The following is a 25,176-nucleotide window of genomic DNA, read 5'->3' as shown; positions in this document are numbered from 1 at the left end:
CCTCATCGAATCTCAACCCGAACTCTTTCGGACCACCACTAGAGTTGACCTACTATCCTCTGGACTCAAAACTGGGTTGTGGGACCTGGTGGTGAAGAACCCCGAGAGAGAGAAAAGAGATGGAAAAAAGGAATGGAATTTGGGTTTGGTTTGGGTTTTCTTTTGAATTCACAACAAAGAAAAGAGGTTTTTTTCCAACCCAATTAGAAAACAAAATTGACAAATTTTCAAAAGTATTATTTAAATTCAAATGCCATTTATAGAAAAAAACCATGCAACAATTGCATGAACCAAATCCATAAAAACCCAACACCTATAATCAACTATCTTAGTGGGCCTTAATGTCTCCACTATAAGCCAACACTATCCCACTATTTTGTTAGTGGAATTATCCACAAAAGTTTGGATTTTCCACTAACTTTATCAAGGCAAAATAGTCATTTGGTCAAAGTAAAACTTTGACCAAAAAGTCAACATTTTGACTTTTTATGATTTTTTCCGTGTTGACTAATGTTGACCTCCCGAGCATGAGTCCGAATTCATTTTCTCAAAATTCAAATCACATTTGAATATAAGGTCGGTCAAAGTTTGACTTTTCAAAGTCAAAAGTCAACTCTTGACTTTTATATCTTTGACTATTTTTCATTATTTCCGAGCTTTCCAAATATGAACGTATTAATATTCTTGATATTTAAATCAAATTTAAATATTAAAGCTGTATCTCTAAACTAAAAAACCCGACCACTATATCACATATACTTGTCGGTTTCTCTCTCTTCACCTAATTCGAACAATTTGAATCATTCTAACATACTGTTCTAAGTTTATTCCATATGAGCTAGTAGGGAACCTAATGGACCTATAGATCATGGGCTCCAACGATCCGAGATTAGCTGGCTAAACTCTTTAGATGGAGCTAATCAACATTCGTTAACTAACAGGTCATTCCACTATAGTCTCGTAGTTGCACTCTCCTCACTATAGATATATTTGTGTCTATTTGATATAACCATGATTAGTAAGCTAATCCTTCACAGGTTATTCATAATCTCGGCTGGGTCATAAAAACCGTTTTACCCCTAAGACTACATCTTGTTCCTTATGTTCCACTAATCCTCTAATGAACAATTGGTTTGAGGTGCAACCTATAAATCGAATCCCTCCTGGGCCAAGGAGAGGGTGAGACCCTTTGTTCAAGACCTGGATTCAGTACTATACGGAACAACCTATCTACTATCCCTATAACGGGTAGGAGTGAATTCCGTCTTGCACCCTATGTTCCCATCTATCCATCCGATCTTACCCTTGAAATGGGAGGTTTATTGGGCCACCGATGATGAGCTGCTCTCACCTATGCAGATCTAAGGATAATTCTGAGTGAACAGGAGGTCATAGTTAGCTCAGGATGAAGATTAAGTTATCTACGTCATCAATTAACGAAATAGTCAGTTTCATACATAAAATGGCATTTAGAACGTAAAGAGTGACTATTTCATGGTTCAGTCTTATGCAAACTCATTTCATAGGATACCCCCACTCACATATCTCTATATGAACGATTCAGGATCACATCGTTTGTACTAACTACAAAGTGGGCCACATCCATAATGTCCCCAGAATAAAGCGCCCAACCTTATTCATATAGACCATTTTGGTTATATATTTGAACTTGATCCACCTTTATGTCACTACATAAAGTTCAAACTACATTAAATAGCCCCAGGATCTTAGTTTATTGGATTCAAGATTACAATTTCAATAACAACTTTATCTAATAATAAAACAGAATATGTTTATTAATTTACAAACTATGATTTTTAGGACATAAAATCCAACACAAACATGGTTACTCCTAAGTCAAAGGTGGACCTTTTGTGGTGACAACAGAAGTAATAACAAGATAACCCAACTCTAAGCATGCAAGACACTAATTTTGCAAAAGCAATGACTTAAAGATGCAAAAGACAAAAACAAAAAAATTATGATAATAATTTGGGCTAACAATCATGATCATGCATTCCTAACGTTCTTTCATGAAAATTTCATCATAAGAATAGTGCATCATAGGCTATCATGATAACAATAGAGCAAACAAGCTAACAAGGCAATCAAGCACACAACATTATCCGAACGCAGTGCTCAAGGACCCCAAGCTAATATAAAAATTACCCAACAGATACCTTACCCCAAACTTAAAATAATACATTGTCCCCAATGTATCTCAAGTAAAGCTCAAAAATGAAAAAGTTCAAGGGAACAGAAAACTTCCCCTAAAACCATAATTGCGTACTAGATGGTGGTGTCGGGCTTGCCTCTAAAAAAGATGCTCCTTTCCTCTAGGTCGTCCCTACAAAAAAAAAATTAATAAAAAGAAAGCTAATCTAGAAAACAAATAAAGAAAGTAGTAAATTTTTCACCTAGCTCCCTCTAGGAAGGGAAAATTTTTCACATAAATTGCTAGATGTGATCTGTTCCTTGTCAAAGCACAAAGAAATTCTCGTATTTCTCTAGTCCCTTTTTGGATGAGTCAATATAGCCCGATAAGGCTATAAGGCTCTTCATCGTTTTGAAGAGAACCAGACAGGTCGAATTTGGTATTTTTCATATTAGTAAAAAAAAAAAAGGTAAAAAGAAAGAATCAAAAGACTCAAGGACTGGCTCTTCATAAAATAAAGATTCTAACTCAACTGACTCAATTGATTCTTGAGAACAAGAAGAACAAAACTAAAAAATATACGATATACCAGATGGCAGAACAGGGCGAGGTTTTTCAACCTCTAATTCTATCACTTGGAAATAGACGAGTTTAGGCTCAGATTCTCCATAGTCCCCACAAGCTGGTCTTAAACATGGCACGTTATCCTCTAACTCATCATCAATATCGACATAGATTACCTCATTGTTGCACACCTCGGTGATGTCATAAGATTTGTATAATAGGGGTTCTCATCCTCTTTCAATTGAATCAGAAGGTTGAGTGATTGAGTCTCTCAAACTTTGAAGATCAGCTCCAACCTCAGTTTGAAAACTAAAGCTCTCCTGGAGGTCGCGGATCTTCTATTAAAAAACAATATTGTTAATAACAAGTTGTCTAATCACATCTTCTAACTCCATACCTGAGTCGGAGGTGTGAGCATGCATCGTCATGTCGGATGTAGCAAGGTATTGTGAATCATAATGGATCTAGTCCCATCCTAGGTTTCCATAGCCATAAGACTCCTCCCATCTAGGCCGATGAAAGTCATCATCCATATAACTAGGATACTCTCCCATGGAGTAGTCTCGTGGCATAAGGTTCCATTGCAAACTTAGGCATGCTTGCTTATGGTGATCAATTCTACGTCCTTGCATCTGCTGTGGGTTACCTTCAACTAACTGACTAACCAAAGAAGTTAACTTAGCAAGTTGACCTCAGAGATCACGAACCTCGTCACTAAGTCGAGATTCTCTACTCGATTATTCCCATCCTTGTGGATGATATCTGTCCATGCTTAAAACACTGACACAAAAAGGAAAAAAAATAAAAAGCAAAAGAATACTCTAACTAGAAATTTAACTAACGGAACGTCAATGGCTTCCTCGGTAATGACACCATTTTTTACAAGCCTGAAACTTACGTTGTTAATAAGCTTCGAACTTGATCAAAAAAAAATTTGTATATACCGAACTACTCCTATTACTATTGAAATGTAGCAACAATGATAAGTCCGAGTCGATTCGTAGGAAAACATGATTTGTTTCATTAAGTTAATTTCCTAACTAGAGCGATGAATGGGGGGTTTGGTGTGAAAAAGATAAATATGTAAAATTAAATAAAAGGGGTAAATGTAATCTAGAATAGGAGTCTATCTAATTTCTAGAGCAAGAGAGAGTTTCCTATGCAATTTTTTTCATTAGGCATCAATTAATCACACTGAATCTATCAACTCCTCAACCTATTAGAAAATCTAATAGCCCAATTAGCCATATTTGATATTAAACCATTAATTCAATTTACAACTCTTCATTTTTAGTAACATACAAGTTAAAATTGAATTGCATTACAAAAGGGTTCAATTGTTGACGCATGATACAAGCCAGAAAAGCCATATCTTATAGCATGATTTATTTGGAAAAGTCTATATTAGGGCATATACAAGTTTTGTAAAAAAAAAAAAAAGTCTAGAATTTACACATGCGATCCTAATATGCTCAACTAAATCAATCAATATATGCATAGGCTAGGATGATTTGGCAAAAAATAATTTCAATAAACTAATTTTTCAGATCAATTTATAAAAATTCCATAAGATTCAATCAAATCATCCCAAAGAGTTCACAACAATTCAGTTAAATTAATTAGAAAACCTTCAAGAAATTAAATATAGGGCTCTTGTTCAAAGAAATTAGATAGGCGTTACCTCTTAATTCATAGACAGATTTGAGATACATATCCAATCCATCAATTACAACCCAAAACAAAAAGAAAAACTAACCTAAAGATACTAAAATCTGAAGGGAAAAGAAGAAGATTGAAGCTTAACTTCGGCCTCCATCAGTTTAGCCTCCAAAATTTAGCAAATTTTGACCTAAAGATGAAGGGAGATATTTATAGAAATCATCACAGCATCGCAACGCTAGGATGAGCGTTGCAATGCTAGCATTGTGCAAACTTCCAAATGTTGCGTCGCTACAGGTAACGTTGCAACACTACACATTCTGCCTTATAGCGCCAGGCGAGCGTCAGACAAGCATCAGGCTAATTAATTTACCACATTGGGTTATTAGATTTGGTCATATTATGTGATCTAGAGTATGGACTTAATGGATAGAAGCTCTTCCTAGTTAATTAGGGTTTATTGGAAATCATAATTGAACTAGTATATAAAGAAAACTTAGAGTTATGGTCTCCAATGTACTAAAACAATATGTACCCAAGTCTTTCTTGAATCTCATCTAAAGAGAGATCTCACTTAAGGCATTTGGAGTTTTGGTTGAGAAAAACAATAGCCGCCTTATAATTGCCATTAATTTGCAATGGAATTTGATACGTTATTCTAAAGTATCTAATTAATGTCTATCACTGATAGAATGTGATATTTTTCTATATTTGAAAATATCTTCAGTAATTTTTCTATTTAAAAAAAATTTACCACTACAATATAAATCCAAAAGAGTGACAAATTAATCTGGTTGACAATATTTATTTTAAAATATAAAATGCGAATAGAGAAGAGTGTCATGCAACCTAAACCAAAAAAAAGAGTGTTATATATTTTCTCAAAAGACACACGTGAACCACGTGAAAGATTCTATTTTTAATTTAAATTATAAAGTAATCATCCTACAGCTAAAAATTAAATTATAATATAATTTTATTGTATGATATTGAAAATGTTAGTTTTTTTTTTTTTTTTTTTTTGTTCTTCTTATTATTATTCTTTTAAATCTTTTGTAAAGAAAATAAAGAGAATGTAGTTTTTTTCCCAATGCTTTAATTGCAATGGAATATTAGATTGCAATTCTTATCCTTTAAATACTATAGTTTAACTTTAATTGTTTTAGCAAATTAAAACACTTCTCCAGAAAGACTATAATAGATAAATTCAAATTTAAAGATTAACAGTTATTTTAGTAAATAAAATAAATATTATAATTTCATTTTCTTTTCCTCTTTGTAAAAGAAAATTTATGTCTCTAAAAAAATTTAATAGTTCAATGTTAGGGTAATTATTATAAAAGATAAAACTGTTTAAAATATTTTCAAGTATAGTAAAATGTCACTATCTATTAGTAATAGACTGCAATAAATCGGGATAGACACCTCTTATTGACACGGATAAATATCTATTACAGTCAATCACTAATATATAGTAATATTTTACTATAATTATAAATAAGTTGAATTATTTTTCTTTATTTGAAGTCCGCTCTAAATGTAATATTATAACTTGAATTAATTCAGCACAAAAATGTCAACATTATAATTTAACTATATTCAATTTCTTAAAACATTATAAAAAAGAGGAGAAAAACGTCACTTTTATTAAAAATAAAAACCTCACTTATTATTATTATTTAAAAAAATGCAATTTCCTTAATTTATTATTTTCTAAGAAAGAGAAAAAGGTTAATTTACCTTTCTAAAAATATATATATATATATATATAGACTAATACTTGAGTGCAGTCCAGACGCTATTTTCATGCATCACTTACCATAATAAAAGAAAAATAACATTTATTATTTTTTATAGAAAGAATACTTTTTCATGTGACAACTTATGATCGGACAGTTGAATATATTGCACATGGATGGATGCAAGTAGAGATACATCCAAATATTTTTCATACATATACTAAATTTGATTTATTTAAAAAAAAAGAGAGAAACATATGGTTGTAGATACATATACAATGTTTTTTTTTACCCAAACAAACATAACTTTCAGACATAATATTTTTTTTGTAAAGTGTTTAAAAATTATAATATTATTTAAAAAATATACCACAAAATTTTTGTTGAAAAATAAATTCTTCCATCATGAATATACGTGTAAACTCGATTCGTTCCAATATTTTTTAATTCTCCTTTAACTATAAGATTTAATAATAATAATTTTTTTTTAATTTTTTTTACTTTAAATTGTCCTTTTTATTTTCTAACAGTCCCCTAATTTGTATGTTTGGAATTTTGTAGAAAATCCTACCAATAGAAATCAATATTTCAAAAATTTAAGATGATGGGTTGATGTAATTTAATTACGATAATTAAATGTATTATCCTTCGATTCCTAAGGGCAAAATATTCAAATGTACTGGTTGAAAGTTTTTAGTCTCCCACGTGATATAATTTTTGTAAAAAAGTTTTTACTCTCCCACGTGATATAATTTTTGTAAACATAAGCTCAGGCTTTTATAAGATAAGGTAAAATAATATGTACACATACAGGTACTTGTTTAACATGTGTATTTTAAAAACATATTATTATTATTATATAAAGAGATCAATTCCCGCTATAACTAAGCCAAAATTGAACAAATTAGAACCTTTTTTTTTTTTTTTTTTTTACGTTGGTGTGTCCTTGAGACTTTTTCGGAGTTCCAATAATATATAACCTCTCTTATTCCATCCTAATTCTTCCCACAACTCTCTATTATTTTCACTTCATTTATTACCTTAAATTCATTTAGGCTTCTCCATGGTAATGAAGTTGGGTTATGGCAATATGAGCAATTATGATGATGTTGAAGAATGCCCGTATAGTTTTGCCCTTGAGAAATCCATGCAAAAACTATTACACCAACAAGCGGCTTGTGACAAATCAAAATGGAGCATCTATCGGGTTCCCAAACCAGTACTATACATTAATCATAAAGCATATATTCCTGAAGTGATTACCATGGACCCTTTTCACCATTATCAAAAGGATTCTATGGCCACACAAGCACTTACCGTACAAATTTGAAAGTTAGAGACATAGTAACTGTTGGGCCTGCTTCTAGATATTTGATGAATTCAGTCTAGGTGATGAAATGTTTGTGAGACATTTCTTTGCTGATCCAAACGTGAGTCCAGTTCTTTTGCCTAAAAAATACTTTGGTTGGTAGAAAACTTAGCTATTAAGTGCCCACGATTTTCTAGCCGATGCCTTACACATGGTTTGAACCACTGCTCTTTGTCTGATGAAAAATGAAAGAAAACACTTTCTTTCTGATGGGTGATTAATGCAGAGTTAATTTTTTCTCTCTCTTTTGCTCTCTGATTCTCTCGTTCTCTGCCTTCTGAGTTCTTTACACTTTCTTTTAACCCTAATGTCTTCTTGTTTGACCTGTGCGACTGCTTTGAGTATACGAATAGAAGAATCATGCAATCATATAGACGATGGTAGAAGGAAAAGGTAAACGAACATGCAATCGTGTAGACGATGGAAGAAGAAAATGGTAAACTATCATTCAATCTTGTAAATGATGAGAAGAAAGGGAAGGAAAATGCACAACGATATACGTAGTTCGGCTATCGAAGCCTACATCTACGAGAAGGAGAGAGTTTTATTAAGAGCTAAGTCACAGATTCTTTTCTTTTACAAATTTTTTCAAGTTCTTCTTGAAGCTATGTATGTTGTATCTACAAAATTTGTAAATGATGAGTATTTATACTAATTTCTAATACAAGTAGTTACAATAACTAACTGTAAAAGTTAAAGAAATGTGAAATAGTTCTTGAATGTTGAATTTATGAGCTTATAATCTTCAAATCTCCACCTTAAGCTCAACATGCAAGCTCTTCTCCTTCCGGATTTAATATGTTTTCACATTTTTTTAGGAAGCAGAAACCCAATCTGACCAAGACAGTTAGCAAGCTCGAGTTTACTCATAGGTTTGGTAAGTATGTTGGCTACGTTTTCGGTGGTATGAACTTTCAGCACCTTGACTTCTGCTTTCTCTACTCGGTCTCTTACAAAATGATACTTGATATCTATGTGTTTGGTCCTTGAATGATACTAAGGGTTTTTGAAAGGTGAATGACACTTTGGTTATCACAGTAGATTTGTACTATTGTTTGATTAATACCAAAGTCCTTCATCAATCTTTTTAACCATAGTGCTTTCTTAATTGCTTCTGATAAAGCCATGTATTCTGCTTCTGTGATTGTCTGTAAATTTGCTTTCCAACACAACAAATTAGGGCCAAATAAGAATAGATAACCTGTTAAAGATCTTCTTTTGTCTTTGGTCACTTGCAAAATCTGAATCAACATATCCATATGGCTTTATTTGATTCATTAGTACTTTGAAATGTTAATTTTGACTGTTTAGACCAAATTAGATATCTTAAAATTCATTTTGTTGCTTCCTAATGTCTTTTTCCAGGGTTAGACATGTATCTACTTACTAGACTAGTGTTTTATGATAGGTCTGGTCTAGTAGATATCATTAAGTACATTTGACTCCCAATTGCTTGATTATAAGGAATTGATTGCATTTGAGTCAAATATTCTATGTCTGTTTCTTTTGGTAAGTTTTTAGAGGAAAGTTTAAAATGAGTAGCAATAGGTATGGTGACTGGTTTTGCATTTATCATATTAAATCTGTTGATTATTTTTTCACAGTAGCTTAGTTGACTAATGGTTAGGGTTGAGGAAGTTCTGTCCCTTTGAATTTCAATCCCAAGGATCTTTCTAGACTGACCCAAGTCTTTTATGTCAAATTCTCTCTTTATGAGGTTTTTGACATGAGTTAAATCCTCATTAGATTTTCCTGCTAGTAACATATCATCAACATAGAATAATAAATAGACTTTGTCCTTATAGGTAGTAGAATTAATATAAGAACAAATATCATAGGAACTTCTCTGAAATCCAATACTCTCTATGTAGTCATTAAATCTTCTGTTACCAGTATCTGGGGGATTGTTTTAGACCATATATTGATTTATTTAGGAGACAGTATAGGTCCTCCTTTCCTTTTTCATCAAACCCTTTAGGTTGAACCATATAGATAACCTCATCTAAGTTTCCATGTAAGAAGGCAGTTTTAACATCTAGTTGATCTAGTTCTAGATTGTATTGAGCAACTAGAGATAAAAGTAGCCTAAAAGAGGTTTATTTCACTACTAGTGAAAATGTTTCAGTATAGTCTATTCTTTCCCTCTGAGTAAAACCTTTAGCCACTAACCTTGCCTTGTACCTAGGCTTTTCTTCTTTGGTAGAACCTTCCATTAGTTTACATATCCATTTAGAGGCTATAGGTTTACACCCTTTAGGAAGAGGAGCTAGGGTCCAGGTATTATTGACAGTGAGTGACTCCATTTCTTCACAAATAGCTTGAATCCAAGACCTAGCATTAGGGCAGTTTACTGCCTCTTCAAAAATGGTTGGTTCTTGGTCATTAGGAGCTATTGTGGCATTTAAAACTAGGTTCATATAGTTAGTTTCAGTATACCTAGTTGGAGGAACTATCACTCTTCTTTGTCTATCCCTAGCCAAGGAATACTGACTTAAATTAGGTACAACTTCAGTATTTTCAGTATTCTCATTTGAGGCATCCTCTTCTTCTTCTTCTAATTCTATAGAAGGGTTTTGGTTAGTGGAAGAAACTTTAGGTGACTCCACCTCAATCCTAGTAGTATTAGGGTTATTAGGAACTTCATAAGATGTCTTTTCTTTTTGCATAAATATTTCTTTTTCTCTGAAAGTGACATCTCTCTTTATAACAAACCTTTTCTCAATAGGATTCCACATCTTAAATCCTTTTACTCCCTCAGAAAACCCTACAAACATACACTTTACTGCCCTCCCTAATTTTGATGAATATAACCAACACATCCAAATACCCTTAGATTTTCTAGGTTAGGTAGATGTGTGATCCATTTTTCTTCAGGAGTCAAAAAATTTAAAGAGGAATGTGGACATCTATTTAAGGTGTACATAGTGTAGCTTAGCCTCAACCCAGTATTTTTCACTCAGAATTGCATCTGATAGGAGACATCTAACCCTTTCCATGACTGTTCTATTTAGTCTTTCAGCTACTCCATTTTGTTGAGGAGTGAATCTAATTGTCTTATGCCTAGTAATTCCTATTTCTTTAAAGAATTTGTTAAACTCTTCACTACAGAATTTCAGTCCATTATCAGTTCTTAGGTATTTAATTTCTTTAGAAGTTTGTTTCTCTATCATGAGTTTCCATTCCTTAAACCTACCAAACACTTGGTCTTTAGTTTTAAGGAAGTAAACCCAACTTTTTCTAGAGAAGTCATCAGTAAAAGAAAGTAAATACTTTGAGCCACTTAGGCTAGGTGTAGGAGCTGGACTCTATAAGTCAGAGTGTATATAGTTTAGGATAGCTTTTGTGGTATGTTGTGCTTTAGTGAAACTTTGCCTTGTGGCTTTCCCTAAAACACAGTGTTCACAAAAGGTTAGATTTTCTTAGAGACCTTTAGGGAGAATCCCTTGATTAGATAGGACTTCTAGGCCTTTAGCACTAATGTAAGATAACCTTTTGTGCCACACATCAGCCTTTATGATCTCATTTGTGGTGGCAACATCAGCCCCTGTCATCATTTCAACTCCTTTGACCACAAATAAGTCATTTATCTTTTCCCCAACTAATATTACTTTAGAGTCCTTTAGCACCTCAAGGGTTTCTCCTTTACCCCTGTATTCAAACCCAATAGCATCTAACATACCTAAGGAGATTAGATTTCTCTTAAGTAATGGAACATATCTCACATTCCTAAGAAGTTTGATGGTTCCATCCTTAAGTTTCATGGAAATAGAGCCAATGCCTTCTATTTTACAGCCTTAGTTGTTTTCCATATATACCATTTCTCCTTATATTTCTTTAAAGGTGTTAAACCAAGGTTTCATTAAGGTCATATGATAGGTGCATCCAAGATCTAGAACCCAATCATGTTTTCCTAGAGGGTTTACATGATTGGATTTGTCTAAAGTTGAGGCTAAAGCATTTGAGTAGATGAAGGAACCTTCTACAATAGATCCTTCGGGCTTTTTTCCTTTTGAATCTTTTTTTTTTCTCTTGGTTCTTTCTCTTTAAGATAAAATAGTTCTTAATTCGATGTCCCTTTTTCTTACGGTACTTGCATTTTATTTTCTGTTTTGATTTATTTTCTTCTCAGTTGTGAGGTTTTTTGTCTTTTGAATGGTTTTGTTTGAAGTTTCCTTTTACAAATAGACCTTCACCACTAGGTTTATCCTTCCCATCAATCTGTAGCTCAAGCTCTCTAGTTCTTAGGGCTGAGATTATAGTGTATGTGCTTATACCATCCCTTCCATACTTAGAGCATTTTTTATTTCTTTATAAGGTTCAGGCAAGGAGTTTAGAAGCACATAGGCCTCATTTTCATCACCAAGGTTTTCTACTAGTGTTTTAAATTCAGCAACTAGTTTCTTAAACTCATCTAAGTTATCAATTAATGTTTTAGATGAATACATTTTAAATGTGAAGAATTTCTCCCTAAGATACATTTTGCTAGGAAGATCTTTAGTAGCATATAACTCTTCTAGCTTAGTCCATATCCTATATGCAGTTTCTTGATCTAAAAATTGTGTAAGAACATTGTCACTAAGATTAAGAACCAATGTACCATAGGCTGCCAGCTCCCAGTCTTCCTTTTCTTGAGCTGTCATAGTAGCAGGGAGTGTTGATGGATTAAGGAGGGCTCTGTAGGTTTTCTGCTGGCTGAGAATCGCCTTGATCTTGGCCTTCCACAGTCCGAAGTCTCCTTTGCCATTGAATTTCTCCACCTCAAACCTTGTTACTGACATTTTTTTATTAAAAACTGGTGTCTTGATTCTCCAAGAATTGAGATCTTGTAAGTCTTTTGCTCTGATACCAATTTGTTGGGCCTCTTCTGTATATTTGATGAATTCAGCCCAGAGGATGAAATGTTTATGAGACCTTTCTTTGCTGATCCAAATGTGAGCCTAGTTCTTTTGCCCCAAAAATACTTTGGTTGGTAAAAAACTTGGCTATTAAGTGCCCACGATTTTTCAGCTGATGCCTTACACGTGGTTTGAACCACTGCTCTTTGTCTGATGAAAAATAAAAGAAAACACTTTCTTTCTGATTGGTGATTAATGCTTAATTAATTTTCGTTCTCTCTCTTTTTCTCTCTGATTCTCTCGTTCTCTGCCTTTTAAGTTCTTTACACTTTCTTCTAACCCTAATGTCTTCTTGTTTGATCTATGCGATTGCTTTGAGTATACGATGGAAGAATCATGCAATCGTGTAGACGATGGTAGAAGGAAAAGGTAAACGAACATGAAATCGTGTAGACGATGGAAGAAGAAAATGGTAAACGATCATTTAATCTTGTAGACGATGAGAAGAAAGGGAAGGAAAATGACAACGATATACGTGGTTCGGCTATTGAAGCCTATTCCATGGGAAGGAGAGAGTTTTATTAAGAGCTAAGTCACAGATTCTTTTCTTTTACAGATTTTTTTCAAGTTCTTCTTGAAGCTATGCATGCTGTATCTACAAAATTTGTAAATGAATATAAGTAGTTACAATAATTAACTGTAAAAATTAAAGAAATGTGAAATAGTTCTTGAATGTTGAATGTATGAGCTTATAATCTTCAATAACCAAGGCTAAAGGTCGGGAGAAAGAAGCCCGTTGTTGCTATGCCCAACACATAATTGCTCATATTATGATGATCCTTGATGGCTGTTTGATAGTGGAGTTTTTAACAAGAATTCATACCAAATCCCAGCCTTGTTGTGATGATCAAACTCATAATCCAAACAACTTTAATAAGTCCTTTAGCGCTATGTGGCTTGATGTATACCGTGACCTAACCATGTTGGAGAATCAACTTCCTTTCTTTGTTGTTCAAGCTCTATTTGACCACGTTCCAATACTAGATTGCATCCCCATTACAGAACTTATGGTAAAGCTTGTTTCCAATAAAGGTAGGTTGATAGGACAAAACTATAAGCTTCCTTGTGATGTTTTACCACAAAATGTCAACCATTTACTCCATTTGTTACGTTTTTTCGACGTTCCCACAAGCGATACATCTAAAGAGTACCGTGAAAACAAGGAGGAGTAAAAAGGTAACCTTATTTTTCCTCCCACTGTGACTCAACTCTATGAGGCAGGTGTTTATTGGACATAAGCTTCAAAAATGGGGTTTTAGAAATTCCACCTTTCAAAATTCACGACGACTTCGAAAGCTGTATGAGAAATTTGCTGGCATTTCAACATTCCTATGTAGAGGAGAATAATGAGAAGTATGTACTTCATAATCTTTCCTTCTTGAATGGTTTAATAAGCTCAAAGGAGGATGTGGACTTACTTTTGAGGGAAAGAATTATGATCAACTTTATCGGTGGCAGCCGTGAAGAAGCTTCAAAATTGTTCAACAATTTATGTAAATATAATCCAAATCCATCTTCTTACTACAATCGTATTAGTAAAAACTTACATGCTAACTGCAGGAAATGGTGGCCTCGTTCCATAGCTACAGTCAAATGTGACTATTTCAATACTCCATGGTCTTATATCTCCTTCTTTGCTGCCATCTTTCTCATTATCCTCACTTTCCTTCAAACCTTTTTTTCTATTCTTCACTAATTTAATGTCTTCCTTGTTAGTTTCTTCTTTTTAACTTTATTGAGTATATGCAGCTCTAAATTAGAAAGCCTTCTTGTAATCTGTATATTCCTCTCATACCTTTTATAATACAAGTATTCTCTTACCTTATAATAAAAAGAAAAACATTACTGTCTTGCTCCTTTGTTAGAAATTAAGCTAGATACATAATAGATAATACATTTCTAGACAAATTTTCAAATACATGAATTTCTAATTTCTAGATACATGCACTTCTAGATACATATAATTGTTCAAGTACATGAATGATATTTATACATGTAATTCATTTATTTTGTGTTTTTTAGGAAACATCTCTTGAGTACTATATAAAGGGTTCATTTCCTTCTTTTGTAATTAACTGAAGGAAGACAATCAAATCAATATAGAAAATTGAATTTCAAGAGAACAATATTCTTCTCTTGTATGTTCTTGAGTTTTGAGAACAAGTTTCTTCTCTTCAAAGTTTGTGTGATTTAGAGTGAATTTTAGTGTGGACTCGTCAACGCTTACAACAAAGTGGTATCAGAGCCTTAACTTCCTCGTTTTGAGGGAAGAAATTATAGACGGTTGAGTCAACAAATGAAGGTTCTTTATAGATCTCAAGATCTTTGGGATATTGTTGATAGAAGATATTTGAAGCTTGAAAGGGAGAATTGTCTTTCACAACAAGAACTCAATGAGTTGAGAGATGATAGAAAAAAAAAATGATAAAAAGACATTACTTTTTATCTACCAAGATCTAGATAAAAATATTTTTGAAAGGCAGGAGTCTTGACTTCTAAATCGGCATGGGATGCATTGCAGAATTTGTACAAAGGAGAAGAAAAAATAAAATTGGTATGATTACAGACACTTCGAGCTGAATTTGATACCATTTAAATGAGGGATGTTGAAACTACTGAAGAATTTTTCAACCGTGTTCTCTTAATTGTTAGTCAATTGAGATCAAATAGAGAAACAATTAAAGATTAAAGAGTAGTTGAAAAGATCCTTAGAAGCATGACATAAAGGTATGAGCATATTGTTGTTGCAATTGAAGAATCCAAAGATTTATCAATTCTCTTCATCAATAGCTTAATGGAATCTCTTCAATCCCATGAGCTCAAGTTGAAGTGATTTGATTTTACTCCTTTAGAAGAAGCTTTTCATATGCAAACCTCTTCTAAAGGGAGATCAGGTGGAAGAAGATGTGGACTGTAACATTCGATCCTTCACATGATTCCTTAGGTGGAGAGAAGAGCTTAGAGTTCAAATTTTGAAAGGGAAAAATTTTAACTAAGTACCTACAACTATGTCTTGGGAAGAAGAAAAATTTCTAATTGTTGAAGGCATAGTAGTTTGGAGTAAAAAATTTGGCTAATGTCCAAATTATGTTATGAGAAGAAGAGTTGGATTCATAGAATAGGAGAGGATGGAGAATCTTGGATGAGTTTAACGCATGGTGCAGTAGAAGAAATAGGTAATAGCGTAGTAAGTCGTAGCATGGTACATTGGACATATAGTAGATGCATCCAAGGGGAGATTTTGGACAAAATTTGGCTGTTTATAGGATATTGAAAGCTATGTTATAAAATTATGCTATAAGTTTTGGGAACTATGCTACGAACAAATTGTTGCACTAAAAATATGCGTTGATTTTAGTCTACACTAAGGTGTATTTGCATTATTAGCATTCTGCATCTAAGTGTAGTGAGTATGTGTCGATCATAATTTTTCTCGTTCTCAAGCTATGTGTAACCTAATTACAAGTTTTTTAGGGACACAGGGATTTTTATAACCAATCGAGATAGATAATTGTGAGTATGTGATAACGGAAAGAAATGCATGTTATTACAGTGCAAAGTTATAAAACAATGCAGGATTACGATGGTAAAAATATACAATACTGCGTCAAAAAGCATTAAGTTCACAACATTGCGATCGCATACGTCCAACGCATTAAAATAGCTAACTTATGTATTTTTGTGCAGGAAATGCATTGACGCATGGCAGAAATGCGATCCAAAGAAATTAACATCCGAGCGCATTAAGAGATTGCGACTGCAAGGCTATGTGATCGTTTGCGCTCGCGAATATTTGCTCAAGAAGGTGGCCGCATAGAGCCCGCGCATCAAGATGGGCGCATCTGGGTGAAAAACTTAATAAATCACGATGGGACAGAAAGCTGATGATGGTCGATTCCGAATTAAGTTGACAAGCCGTTAACGACCTATTGTAGCAAGTACACTCAACTTTTCGGTGACAAATATTCGGCGCATCAGATAGAGAATTAATGCCATCCCATGAGTGCAATCATAAGAGAGAAGAAGCCTTTCATCCTGAAGCTCTATAAATACCAAAGGCCACCTTTAGTGAAGGAGTTTGCTCAGTTTACATAATTTACCATATAGATAGGAGTAGCCTTGTTCATAGTTTTTTTTTTTTTTTACTTAGAAGGCGGAAGCGAGTGAAGGGAGATTACACCGAAAGATCATTCCGGTGAACTCGGAAGAGTGTCGGGAGCATCAAAATTAGAGAGAGGGCCCACTCTTGTAGAAGTAAGAACATCTTTTGAGCAGAATAGAGATAACAGTGTAAAAGCCTTGGGAAGCAAGGAATTGCTTCCAGGCTCTCTACCCTTGTTTTTCATTATCATTTTGTACTCTGAACCTATTTAAGGAAATGGAAATTACATCTTCATATCTGTTCACTCTCTGTACATTACACATGAGTAGCTAAATCTGTCGAATGGGTTGAGAAACACTTAGCTAGCATAACTTGGGATCTTCATTCTATGCGATTATCTTGTATTATGTATGTGTCATTCGTCCATTAGAGATACTCAGGAGGGTAGTCTAAGGATGAAATCTAGGCTTGGAAAAGTCAGATTATAATTTAGGCTCGGGAGAGTCGGATTAGAACCACATAATCAAGAGAAAGAAGCTTAGGAATAAGCTCTGTTTTCTATTAACGCATTGCATGCACCCTAAAGATAGGTTATGATTATATGTGGTCACCTTGTCCTTGTGTGCATCTTGCATCATCACATAGGCAAGAAATAGAGACTTAGGAATAATCTCTATAGAAATTATCGAATTCATCGCATGCATCCTAAAATTAGGAGCCATCGCATTTGCATTGGAAAATGATTTGCTGTCACATGAGTGTAGCGTGATCACATAGCGTCAACCCGTTCCATTGCACATTCAGTGTATCTGTCACATAATTACTCTTTTCTCAAATTCACCGTATTCTTTTTATACCTTAAACAACAAATCAACCAAACCATTCATTTAATTGTTACTGCAAAGTGATCGAAAATTACCATCGCATATTGTTTTCTTTAGTCCCTGTGTTCGAACCTAGGCTTACCAGGTAACTCAGTAGGATTTATACTTGGGTCTTACTAAGAAAAATTGTTTGCACAACGCATATTCCACCACCGCATTCTACTCCATTATTTCATCGCATAACAACACGCATCAGTATGCGGCAGAATTACAGATTTATAAGAATGAGGTAAAAAACATGTGATGGACTTAGTTTTAAACTGACAGAGATGCTCGTGAGAGATAATTGTAAAGAGAGATTATTGAAAACAACAGTCTTAATGTGAAGGTAAAATTTATGGAGAAGTCAGGGTAGGGGAGAAGATTAATACCACATCACCCAGCATTATTGCAGGAACTTATCTTGGCTCACAACTTCCAATTATCACATACCTTTTGGTGGCCAGCCACACTTATCATATCTCTATGATGTGTGAATGAAGTTGCTATGAACATAAGGTTGTTTTTATCTCTAAAAATACTTATTGCTTTACTTAATAAGTTCCACAATCGCTTTCCTTCTCAGAAGGCTAGTTATAGCTACTTGTCTCTATGAGTGTCATAGGCCAACATTTAAATGACTATGCATTAAGCAGAGAGGATAACTTCCTCATATTCTACTTAGCTCAAGATATCAAGCTTACCCCTTACCCTGTTGAGATTAGTGACTCATGGCAAAGTTTAAAATGAAAGCAAAGATTAATATTATTATGAATGAAGACATAATAATATTAAGGTAGAGGTAAGTTGTTGAATGTAGGTGAATAATTTCTTAAATTATAATGAAGTACAACACAAATTGATAAAAGAATAAGCTGAAGAGGTAGTTGGTAGCAATTTCTTACTCTCAATAGGTGAATATCTAGGTTGCTGATGTTGATATGGTTGAGCGAGATGAAGAAGGCCCTCTTAGACTCTTGCTCTAGTGAGAGTCCAATAATGAATCGGGGTGAGAATGATGGAGTTGGATTTCTCTCTCATAATTCACTAACCTTTAGATTGTAAATTTTCTAATGAACCCCTCTCATTCTTGGCATCAAGACTCTATTTATAGAGCCACACATTGTTCCTTGTTGGGATTTCCGCTTTGATAAGTTATCATCGTCTGATAGGTGCGAATGTCAACACTGTAACCATGGTCAACATTTTGGAAGCTTTGACAGAAAATCTGCAGGTACAGTTTCAGAGATCTCGAGACATGCGATCATCTGTTTGTTCATTGGAAGATCAACGCATGCAGCGTCTCCTACGGTCATCTACAAAATAAATACTTTTGGCACAATATGCTCATGATATGCGGTCAGCAGGTATTTTTAAGATACTTTAGCACAAGTTTGATATTTAGCATGAATTCTAAGCATGATTAACACATAATCTTCTTTCCTTCCTTCATTATTCTAAGAAAAATGCTACAATAACTTGTATTTCTACAAGTTATCATACCCCCAAATTTAGAATAATGCTTGTCCTTAAGCATATCTTATACTAAGAAAATTCACACTTACCCTACATCTTTACATTGTGCTGACTAGATTCCCAGAGTGCATTTAACTAATTGCAATCCTTTTTCAAGTCACCTATTTCTTTTGAATCTGGTCACTTCTCTAAGGAAATCTTTTCTTATTCCTGAATCCAGCAAACTTTAGCTCAAAAATATTTCCCTCATTTTAAATACTTTCATATCCCTTTTTCGTTCTGAAATGCATTCATTTGCAGTTATGAATATTTTGCATTTTACTTATTCAAATTGTAGGCAATGCATTGGACTTGGTTACACCCTTCGTTTCGGCTTGCCCTCACGAGTGTCATGCGAGCATCTAGCTATGGTTGTGTCCCAAGTTCAACTCAACTCTTATCTCGACTAAGTTTTAATTCCTGCTAAACAATGGAGTTGTCTTTATTTGATGACATTTAAATTGCATTGATCCTAGGGACCTACTTACGTTTTGGCCTAGCTGCATAGATGTCATGCGAAGTATCCAACTATGGGTAAGTACCTTCCCAACTTAAATCTTATCAGGTTGGGTTTTTCCCTTGTGTTAATAGTGAAGTTTATTTCAATTTTTTTTTTTTTTGATGAAGTAATTTATGAAAACGCAAAGCAAAATTTGAATGCATCTACCTAGATCCTTCCCACTCCCAAAGTTTTGAGAGTGGCAATGTTCTCATTGCACTTTAAGAAAAGTGAAAACAAACTAGTCAAAAATTTTGAAAAAGAGAGTTGAGTTAAGGCTTGCGCACATAAAAGATAAGATTGTTATGTTGGGGATGATGCCCTAAACTCTCGTGTCCTATAGTTTGTAAACACAGTTTTGAAAAAACTTTTGTGATGTATAATATATGATATTTTTGTCACTTATTGTCTTTGAACATTGGATTTTTTATTTTCTTTACCACAAACCAATAAACTAAAATCCGTGGTTGTCATTATGTAACTGAATCATGTATGTGGAGACATACAAATGGATCATGTCTTAAGTGATAACCAAAATGGTCTGTTGTATATAGATATAGGAGGGAAACCTTATCCTGATAACGCTACGGATGCGACCCACTTTGTAGAATATTTACAAGTGTTGTGACTTGCTACAAATGGTCTGATCCTGATTGTACATGTAGGGACATGCAAGCGATGACATTTATATACAAAGAGTTTGTATAAAACCTGACCACGAAGTGTTAACGTCTCGTTATATAATGCCATTCATGACAAAGACTTCACTTCATTAGGAAGAACATAGGTAACATGAACTTAATCCTGAGTAAGTTAGGAATTCCTACCTTTGAAGGTGGTCCTTTGATTTGGATGGGTGCGAGTGGCCTGATTGCTGACTCAAACCTACCAATTTGGGGATTCATTTGATTTGGGAGCTGGGAACTCAGCTACACAAGATGGAATTCACTCCTTCCCTAGGGGTAAGTAGATAGAATGCTCCCTTAAGGGCTGATCCAGTGGCTTGAACGATGTGGTGCCACACACCTTCTCATGGCTCAAGTGGTGTCCACACATAGTAGGACTATGTTGTATTATTAATTAGAGGGATCAGTGGTACTTAAGATGGTAAATTGGCCCAACTGTACTTACGAGCACCTGTGAAGGGTTATCGTACTGTTGATTGATTATATTCGATGGACACAGAAATATATTTGTGGTAAGAAGAGTTCAGTTGTTGGTCTTTAGTGGAATGTCTGGCAGTTAACGGATGGTGGATCTCGTGGCTAAAGTGTTTAGTCAGCTATTCACATACCATTGGAGCTTCGAGCCATAGATCCATAAGGTCCCCTTGGTAGCTCAATGAATTCAAGTTGAGAATCAGTTTTTGGGTCAGTTTGAAATGTTCAAATTGACAAGAGGGAGTTCGATTATATATGATATGATTGAACTAGTTAATTATATATGATATAATTGACTTTATGTATGAGATACATTAATTTGGAGGAAAATGATATAAATATGATTTATATTTAGTGGAGAAGAAAACACTATGGTATATATGTGATATAAACCATAGGTTAATGAATATAATATGATTATAATTATTGTTTTAATTTGACAATTAAAGGATAATTGTGCCCACCGTTTTCTCCGTAACCATGCGTTAGTGGGAGGTTTGATTCAATTTTTGTAACTGAAGAATAAAATGAAAATCGTTTTCATTTTGCAAAATATTAAGTAATTCTCTCACGCATAGTGTATACTTCCCATCGCATAGCAAACCGAGAGACTATACGATAGCTCAAAGTTAATACACGATCGTATACACGCACGCATCTTTCTAAACGATCGCCTAAGTTTTACTAAACGATCCTCTAGCACTGAGCATTTACTAAACGATCGTCTATACGATCACAACCTATTTACTACACGATCATGTAAATTCTTCTAAATGATCAAGCATTGTCTATATGGACTCTGTCTTTCTTCCACTTGCTTGGTCATTGTATACGATCTTCATATCCTCCTCCCCTCTACCAAATTCCAACGGAGGTCACTCTTTGGATTCTCACATCGAAAATACTGAGGATTCTAAGTGATGGTGTCATCCCCATTCTTCTGTTCATGTGGAGGTCGTTCGTGAGTAGACGACCGGTGTTTTGGTGAATGATTTCTTGGACGTTCCGGCAAGAGCGAGAGCATCAGTTCGTTTGGAGAGAGTGAGACTTTAGTGAATGATTGCTTGGACGTTTCGGCTAGACGACATCTTCACCTGTAAGAGCAGAAGTGAAGATGCCATTCTAATCTATCGAGAGAAGGTTAGAATGGCATCTTCATTTCTGCTCTCACAGGTGAAGATGCCATCTAGTATGCTTTAGCTAAACATCTTTAATTCTTTAGCACAGATTAAGTTACTTGTTTAATTCATATTAATCACCAAGGGATTAAGAAAACATCATAGAGAAAATGATTTAGGGAGGAATGGAAATAGACAAAGAAGTGGAAATGGAAATGATCAAGACATCAATAATACTATTTAGCGTCGAATGAAAAGATTAAGACAATGGAATACAATTGATGAAGGAGAGTTAGAAACAAATACAAATAAGCGTCGACGTCTTGGCATAGATCTAGAATGGAAAATTGCTTGCCGATGTCGATGGAGTGAATGGATGGATGAGCTTCCTTCTCAGGCTTGCTAAATCGGTAGATGGAATCTAACTACAGACCTTCTCGGTAGGGATTTGACAGAATTGCACTGAGACTCACCTCTCGGCCTTGTCTCTTCCCTGCCCAGATTTTCTTCGATCAGCACTCAGATCAGCTCTCTCTTAATAGCCTCGTATCAATTAACCCATATCAAGTATCTCTTCTCTGAATTCTATGGGGGTATTTATAGGTGAAAAGCTTTGACTTTTGGTTTGTGGACCCCACTTATGTTATGGAAATTCCAAAGATGGAGGAATAAATATTCCTTCTGTTATGCAATCAGACCGTCAAATCTGCACAACAGTTAGTTGTACATGTGTCGTAATCCTCCGCCTTTGCGTTACTCATTTGCATCTTTCGATCATGTGCTCACATGCGGTGTTGTTTTTATTACCGCATGCGGTTGAAATTCAGCTCTGGATTGACTGTCGCATTGCGTCGTCATTGCATTAATCGTCTCTTCATGATTGATTGACGGGTGCAATATGACAGAGATGCATTGTTCAGTTTCTCGTTGAGCCTTGATTGCAAGCGGTGACTTGGTTTCCTACAAAACAGAGTAGAAATATCCTCTTCTACCATCTTAATGATGCTAGTAGGTATATTTGTGATAATTTATAATTATTGTATTTCTTAGCTAATTTTCATAAAATCAACGCATATTTTCTCTCTTTTGGCCACAATATCTGAATAAGGCAGTATAAATAACTTGTATTTCTACAGGTTATCACACCCCCAAACGTAGATATATGCTTGTCCTCAAGCATATATTCGACTAAAGCAATAAAGCTCAATTCCTATCCTATATTTTTGCGTCGATTGGTTGCTCCGAATGTTACACTTAGGCACATTACTTGACAATGCAATTTCCTCCTATCATTGCTATTTCTTAACAAAGCTCTACTTTATTCTTCTATATAACAAATTTATGCTAAAAAATTCTTTTCTAGTTTTTAAAATAGAATGTTTACCTATTCTTTGTCAAAATAACTCGATGTATCCATATGTGGTGGTCAAACTTTGCATCATTTACTTAGAGACTGTTGGTCATGGTTACACTCTTCGTTCTCGCTTGTTCTCATGGGTGTCATGCAAACATCCAACTACGATTGTGTGCCAATTTTCCAACTTTAACTCATGATAATCAGAAGAGTTGTCTCTTGCATATATTTTTCTTTTCTTTTTCTTTTTCATTTTCATTCTGCGTTGTTCTTGGAGACCCACCTTCGTTTTGACTTGCTCCCATGGGTGTCATGCGAACATCCAACTACGAGCAGGTTCTTTTCACAACTAGCTCTTATCATGTTGGGATTATTTTTGAGGTTTTCCCTTGCGCTGACATTGGAGCTTTGTATGAAAATTTATTTATTTTTTTTTTTTTATTTTTTTTTTTTTTGGAAATGAATGCATTTTCTTAATGACCGCATATTCTTGATCTCATATGCTCAGACCTTCCCCACCGCTAAATTTAGAGATGCGCAATATCCTTATTACGTTATTTGGATAGACTAGACAAACACTTAGAAAAAAAAATTCAAAAAGAAGGTTTGAGCAGAACTTTGAAAGATAAAAGGTAAAGTACTGCTAAGCTAAGAATTAACTAAGTGTTAGTCAGATTTTACAAAGTATGAGAAATGTTACTAAGTATAAACATATTATACATCATGGCAGCGCAATGAATAACGCAAAAGTAAAAGATCAAGAACATTGCAAATATTGACAAAGGATGATAAAGAAAAAGGCACAGGCAAATGGAGAGAATATTTACTTAATTTTATTGAATATTAACAAAGTATACAAAGAATTAAAAATTAACGCAAAACAAAAATTGTCGCCTGTACAAAGAATCAAAGAATTTCGTTAACTTAGAAGAATAATGAGTTGAATAAAAAAATAATGAATGGCCACAAAAAAATGGAAAGATCATTGCTGAGGAGTAGGAGGATCTGGAGGAGGGTTTGGAGGTGGTGCTAAGGGAGCTTCTCCAAAATTCAGTTGCTGCCTGAGATATGGAGGCACCATGGGACCATGAAGATATGCTGTGAGAAAATTGAAGTACTCATGGTTTCGCTCCGCAATCTGTCTATGATGACGATGGACCTTATAAATATTGCATTGAATATTGATCAACGCCTCCCTAGATGTAGCAGCATTGTGCTGTATATCATCGATTTGCTCCATTACCACATCAAATCTCCAATTGAAGAAGTCTTGTTGTTGAGCAGAGAGTTGCTGTTGTTGGGAAAAGAGGGACCGCATTTCAGCTAACTTAGCAGCCAAGGAAGGGATGGAAGGTTGTGCCTGCGATGTCTCGCCAACATTGTTTTAGGGTTGGGCAAAGGTGCCTTCACCCAAATCGTATGGGTCATCAATATGCGGTGGTGGAATGGAATGTTGCGGTGATGATGTTGCAGGTGAGTAGACTGGTGAGTATGCGGTTGGAGAATTTGGAGTGAGAAGAAGGTTGGTGAAGTGCTCATGGAGTGGAGAAGAAGGTTGTGCGTTTGGGCTCGAAGGGCTTGGAGGGCGGATTACTAAGGGTAAAGGGTCCAAAGGTTCTGTTTCTTGCGATGGTAATTCTTGGACCTTTTCTTTTCCCTTATCATTTCTGCACTGTCTCTTTGGCCTTGGTTCTTGCGGTGCATTGAGATCGATTGCGGGCCTCTTTAAAGGTAACTCTGGGCAATGTAGGAAGTCTTTGAGGAGCAACCTCAGGATTTTGATATTGATGAGGCCGTGAACTTCTTGCATGGGTTCTTCCTCAATTCCTACCCCCATTAACAGGCACAGACTTGAGATAGTCCATGGAAAGAAGTATTGTCCTCTAAGTGCCCCACAAAGCCTTGAATTTGACTTGCGATCAACTGACCCACATCGATTGGAATTCCGCGCGCAATGCAATATGTGGCCATAACTCGATCCCTTGAAATGGTCTTGTCATAGGAAGTTGGGATCAGCCACTTTTTAACCAGATAAACCCAAAGCCTTGCCTCTAGAAGCAGAGTCTTGGATGCCAGGGTCTTGATGCCTTTTAAAGAAACCGTCCACTTCGTGCCCGGTTGCATTAATACTCGCAGCGTATCTTCCATCTGCTGTTCTGTGGGATCATCAATGATTTTGTTGCC

The 25,176-nt window shown here is 34.9% G+C and overlaps 1 pseudogene; it reads left to right on the top strand.

Annotated features, from left to right (window-relative positions):
- The window catches only part of LOC120076144, a 28,257-nt pseudogene extending 14,180 nt beyond the window's left edge, over window positions 1-14,077 (top strand).
- Window positions 14,078-25,176: the final 11,099 nt, after the last annotated feature.

This window comes from Benincasa hispida, chromosome 4 (assembly GCF_009727055.1).
Source record: "Benincasa hispida cultivar B227 chromosome 4, ASM972705v1, whole genome shotgun sequence".
NCBI classification, from domain to species: domain Eukaryota; kingdom Viridiplantae; phylum Streptophyta; class Magnoliopsida; order Cucurbitales; family Cucurbitaceae; genus Benincasa; species Benincasa hispida.
This window is presented reverse-complemented; position numbering and strand designations above follow the sequence as displayed.